Below are 6,524 nucleotides of genomic sequence, written 5' to 3'. Positions count from 1 at the left end.
AAAACAGAGAACAATAAACTGAAAGGTTGTAATTCAACTTAAGCATGCCTCTCTTAATTTAGGAATGATGAATTATTCTTAACAAAACAGAAGAATGTGCTGTTGATAAACCCCTTGTATGGGGCATCTTCATGGCCATAAAATTGGAGCTGATTGGACGTTACCCAGTTGTTTTTTGTGACACCATAGACAGCTTGACTTAGTACTAATTGTCCATGACCTCGTATGAAGCCCCTCGATGACAACTTAACGTCTGCTATCTTATATTCTAGTTGCTTCACTAATAAGAAAGAAAATACTGCTCTTTCTAGGAAGTAGATTCGTCTCTCTTCCCTGTGTTGCCACCTCTGTGGCTACCCTTTGAGGCTTGTTTGACCTTGATTGTATACAAGGTACCCCCTTCACTGAGCCATCTTCTCAATGAACCCCTCACTCCTATACTAACTCTCTCACTGGCTGTGGTAGCCTTTCTATTCATGACATGGTCCTGTCTTTTGCAGCAGTTTGACCTTGACTTCACCTTTATATAGTTTATTTCCCAAATGAGAAGAACTTCCAAGTGATTTCCCCAAGTATTAAACTGGGCTGTGTATGTGGCGTCCCATCTTCTCTAGCTTTAGTTGGCAACAAATGGTTGTTGCAAACAGCTGATACAAACACCAACATGCCTCAGTAAGCGTGTGTATGGCACATTGCACCAAGATTAATTTGGCATACTTATATAAGTAATATTTTGTGATGGCTCAGTTTGGTTTTGAATGCGGCATGTGTTATACGTCAGGTTTTAGCTATTGACAGGATGCAATGTCCATCTCAGGACAAGCTTTATAATACAGCACTTGAGAGAGCATGCCTGTGCTTAATTTATGCTGATGCTTGCAGGTAGTGGCCATGACACTTATTTTTTCATCATCGAACTTTGATCCAGAACAACAGGAGAAAGGCAGAAAAGTGAGAACGAAGAAGGAAGAAAAAGATAGGAAAACAGTGTTAATGGGATTCAAAAGGGATGGAAAAGAAGTTAGATTCAGATAAAGGGATAGGTGACAACAAGTTTTGGGAGAAAGGCAGGGGGAGGAATCATAACTAGGCACCCTTGGAATTGAGCTGTGCCTGCACTCAGCTCTGGCAACTGGATCCCCAAAAAACTTTGGGCCCTCCACTTCTTGTACCAGAAGTAAAAAGTTAGGATTCACATAAATTCGTTACAATTTGCACATCAACATTTCGCAAATCTTATGGAAATTTGTGAACCAACCTATGTACTAATATGCCTGTTTAAAAAATATTGAATTGCAGTGTGTCACAATTCAACCTACTTCATGAATATTAATAGGGTGGGTCACAAATTGCGACTCACTGCAATTTGCTGCCAGCACAGGGTTGGTGGCCGGCTAGGGTTAGCAGACGACTATGTCTGTGATTGCTTTTTAATGAAGCAATCTTTTTAAAAAATGTAAATACAGTTCTTTTTCTTTAAAGGAAAATGGGATGTGTTAAAATAATTAACATTTTTACAAACCATCAGACCACTGCCTACCCTTAAAAAGTATTTTTCAACATTCACAAAGGAGAAAGGGTCCCCCTCTTACCATTTGTGAATGGGTCTCTATCGCCTTTAATGTGTCAGTAAAATATTATGACCAGATTTCAGGCAATGCCACTGATAATCGGTATTTGAAAGGGGTGCCCTAAACACACTGCTTCCTAATAGAGATTCTTAACTGTTTCCTAAAACCATTTAGTGATTCGGTAACATGTTACCAAATCACTAAATGGTTTTAGTACATTTGAAAACAAAAATTCTTGTGACAAACCCTGCGATTTACTGAATCGCTGGCTTTCAACCAGAAAATGCTTTTGTACATCTGACCCTTTGTTCTCTACAGATTAAGCAATGGAAATAACGTTATTGAACCTGCTGTCTCATACAGCAAGGGAGAGTTGGAATGGAGGATGGAGTACATCTCTGAGAGATACCCACACCGTCCCAGCAAAGTAGAATAGATATTCGAGGTGTTACCTCTGTTTATAGCCAAGGAGCGAGAGCAGTGGACATTCAGCCTAAATTGTTCTGCTCACTCCACACCATGTGTTATATTGGTGTTGGTAGGCCAGTTCTCAGCTTCACACTTATGAGGACTTTCACCACATCCCTCTTCCTAATCACATTTCTTTCATTATGCACAGTACATGCACCCAGGTAACACTCACGTGGCCAACAGAAATGAAACGAAACACTGATTAATCTGTTATTGGGGTCAAAACGTCGACAGTACTCATAAATGTGGACTCGTTTTTCATTTTTAATGTGTATTGGGATATCCGAAGGACAGATATCCTTTACAACAACACATCATGTGTTCCATGTCACATGTATTCGTTATGTATATATAGCACCATTGCACTTTTTTCACCTTGACACTTTGCAATGCGCCATCACTCTGTAGGAGCACCTTTGGTATTATGATACTATGATATTCTTGTTTTGAAATTACAAAAATAAAATGACATTTAATTTTCGAAAAATTTCCTTTCAAGAGGGTTCTAAAACAATAAAAAGAGTGGCCGTAGAAATCAAGGGTGACACTTCCCCCTTGGGGACCATTTGCGTCTGATATTAGGTTCATTGCTTGCTAGATCCTCATGATGCAAGAACTGTGACAAGGAAGACGTACTGTGCTGTAATGCTGTGACTGCTTTGTTACCAAGTCCCTGACTCTTTGTCACAGCCCTTAATCTCCTGCCCTCTCCCTGGGTCCTTTCTGACCTTTCTACTGGGACAGCACTGAGTAGTATTCAGACAAAGCAGGATTGGCTGCGGGACTCCTTGTAGAATGTGGTAAGGGATCCTCGAGACTCCCATATGTCAGAGATATCCATAGACTTTAAACAAAATTGCCAGCACTACCCCACAGGCACTCTGCAGGAGCTATAGGGGTCTATGTTATGCCCCTGGGATAGCCAGTGTTAAAGGGCTCAGGAGAAGTGCCAATTTCTCGAAAGAAAGAGATTAACATTTTCTGTGAACAAGGTGATGAGGAGGTTTTTTTCTGGGTTCAGTTTTGGTTTTCCACTATTAAGGACATAGCTGCCAAGTTTCCCAGGTCACTGCCTCATGTGCTGCTTGAGAACGTTTTTTTCCTTTGAATTATGGGTCTTCTTGTCCTGCTTTATAATGAAATAAATAAAACTACAAGTCCCAGAGTTCAAAAGGAAAAACCTGTACTGGAGCAGCACATCACGCACAGACCTGGGAAACCTGGCAGGGCTGTAAGGAGCTGTTTTAGGACACCACATGACATAAACATGATGAAGAGAAAGCGAGACAATAAGAACAATAACGTGTTTTAATATAGCACATCAGACCACACACCTCCCACCTCTATGCTCTCTGAATAACAAGCCTTACTATTATCCAGTTTATGGTCCTCAGCATCTTGACCTCCAAGGACAGAAGGCTGAGTTACCTTTGCCCGAATTCAAATTTAGGATGTTCAGATCATTAACTCCGTGAGCCGTCTTGTCAATAGTAGGGGTAAGCAGTCAGCACTCAGGCCTGCTCTCCATTGTCCCAGGTCCCTCCATGGCCTGTCTCCAACCTTCCTTTTGAGCCCCTCAAGAAGCAATATTCAGAGAGGACAGGAAGAGATGCTGGAAGTAGTCACTGTGAAAAGGCCACGAGAAAAGGGTGGTAACAAAACAAGAGAGATGGGGTTTCTGTAATTGATGCTGGGTGGCTGTTTCAGGGAGGGATGCAGTGGATACTCATGTGAAAGGACTGTGACAAAGTAGAGAGGAGGTAGGGCCCAGATTTACAAGAATCTGGCGCATCAATACTGATGCGCCAGCTTTCTTGTGCCCCATCGCCACCTAACAACACCATGGGTGCACCGTATTTACAATATGGCGCATGTTAGGTCAATAGCGTCAACATTTTTGACGATATTGTGGCGCTTTGCTACACTAGCGTAAATTTTGTTGACGTTATTGCAGCAAAGTACAAGGAGGCCCTTTGATTTCAATGGGTGCGTCCTTTTAACGCCTGGTTTGAGCAGGCATTAAAAATGACACCAAAAATAGTGCAATAAAGTCTTATATATTTCGGTGTGCCATTTTTGTGGGCTGTCTAATGCCGGAACGCCCCCCTTGCATACATTATGCCTGGCGCAGGCATAATGTGGTGCAAGGGGTCGCAAAGTGGCACAATGAATGCATTGCACCACTTTGTAAATATAGCGCAGCGATTTTTGCCTCGTTGAGCCATATTAGCGTAAAGAAATAATGCTATTGTGGTGCAAGGAGGTGCTATGGCCTTGTAAATCTGGACCTAGGTGTGATGAAATTACCAGCGTGTAATCAGAGAAGTGCACTGTGTGCTCCGAACAGGTCCAGGTGTACCTCTTTTTCCTCTTCCTAATTGAGATACAAAATTGTCATTGGCCCAAACACATTTATACTTGCCTAGAAATGAAAAATGGAGAACAAATGTGAACCCCTGCTTCTGTATAAAAGAACATATAATCCATTGAGGAGGAAAGTCGTCATACTGACGTGTGCTGCTAATGCAGAAGGGGCATTGGGTGGTTTATTAATTTTGGGCTCCGCACATATCCCCACCCATCACAACATCATTCTTGTTAGTGCAATCATAAAAGAAGAGAGAGAAATAACAAAAGGGAAGGAAAGTGGGGGGAACAGAAAAGAGCAAGAGAAATGAGAAAGAAAACGACTGAGAAAGAATAAAAAGAGAAGACTGAGAAGAAAAGAGACAGGAAGAAAAAAGACGTGGAAAGACAGGAAAAGGACTCAGTGACATGAAGGAGAAAAAAAGAGTGTAGGAAATGCAGAGAGAGCAGAGAGAGTGAAAGGTACTGTACCACAGTGCAAACTTTATATTGCACTCTCTACTCCTATGTAGGGCACTGGAGCGCTTGCCTAAATGGGCAGCATGCTACGATGTGTAGTGTGTGAGGTTGGAAGAGTATTGTCTTTGTTTTTGATCCTATGTGGGAAGTGCTAACATGCCATGTGTGATGACCGCTGAAGTGTGTTTATCGTGTTACGGGACACAGCACTTAGCAGGGCGGTGGAAGAACAGGCGTAAAAGATAAACACAGTTTATGTTTTTTAGCATGCTGGCAGCTTTGAGCAGCTCTGCTGGCCCTTATTTCTTGTGGTCCAATGGACTGCCCAGTCTGAGACACTGTGTTTAAAAGTTGTTACTATTATCTAATATGTGATTGGAATTTTGTAATTTGTAATTGTATTTTTATAGCGCTTACTACCCCTGATGACGTGTTGAAGTGCTTTTCAGCAAGTAGCACGCTACTCTGGAGCCCAAAAGTATTAGTGGTGGAATAGTATAGGAAATATGACTATAGTGTTAGTATAGGGAAATATGATTTAGTTTGAGCGGTGGACATGTGAGTCTGTTAGCTGGATTGAATAGATAATGGAGGGATAGAAGAGATGTAAAGAAACAGTTATAGTATATAACTAGCTGGGACCTGCAGTGGTGACTACAGTCCTCCAATTGGCTAGCAGTGTGTGGCAGATCTCTTCAGTTATTCCTCGCCTGCTTTTAGTAATGGATGATGGACAAGACCATTAGCAGCTATGACTTATGTGAGTGGATTAAGGTAGTGGAGTAAGTGTTCTAAGGAAATTATTATGCAACCTGTAGGAACGTCAATTGGCTGCCGACCACTGAGTGTTTTAGTGTTAATACTAGTGTGGGCCAGAAGGGCTACAAAGCCATTGGTATCACTTTATAATACACAGAATAGCCACAGGTCAGCCCTTCATAAGTCGAGACAAAAAGAAGGAAGCAAATAAGAGGGAAGATATTACCGAAACAGAAAGAACCAGACAAAAATAATAAAATAGCAAGCAAAAGGGAGAGAATACGAAAGAAAAGAAGAAAGATAAAGAGACAGCTGGAAGAAAAAAAGAAGAGAAGAGAGGGCCAAAAGCTAGTGATCTCAGGAAATGGAAAGGGAAAATTAGGAAATCAAGAATGATGGCAAGAAAATGACGTTTCATGCAGAGAGTAGGCACTCAGTGCACAGAAAAGAGAGTTTAAAAACTACCTTTTTTTTACAGTAACTGTTATCAATGCAGATGCTGGTGAGCAAGGCGTTGTTCTACAGTCTTCACATTGGTGAGTTCTTACTGCTGCTCTGATCCACATGTCTGAAGCATCCCTACAAAGTCAAACTATGACCTATAGAGGAATCATTGCATTAGTAGTTGTGGAATCCAAGGGTCATATGTACGAACACATTTTCCCATTGACACAAAATGGGTAAAACCCTTTGCTACATCTGGCCCCAAATGCCTTGTTGTTGCCCTCTGTAATTGTTCGATCATAGGTTTGGTTTCAGCAGTGAATGGAAGTAGCTAGGTTTTTTCAACCCAGAGTACATGAGTGAGGGTGAACTGTATATTGCGATTGGATATGGTGAATCTTACTCCTCCTGGGGAAGAACCCAAGGGTGGAGTTCAGCAAATTGGTATCCTGC

Source organism: Pleurodeles waltl, chromosome 6, assembly GCF_031143425.1.
Source record: "Pleurodeles waltl isolate 20211129_DDA chromosome 6, aPleWal1.hap1.20221129, whole genome shotgun sequence".
In the NCBI taxonomy this organism is placed as follows: Eukaryota; Metazoa; Chordata; class Amphibia; order Caudata; family Salamandridae; genus Pleurodeles; species Pleurodeles waltl.
The sequence above is the reverse complement of the archived record's forward strand: the minus strand, read 5'-3'. Positions refer to the sequence as shown.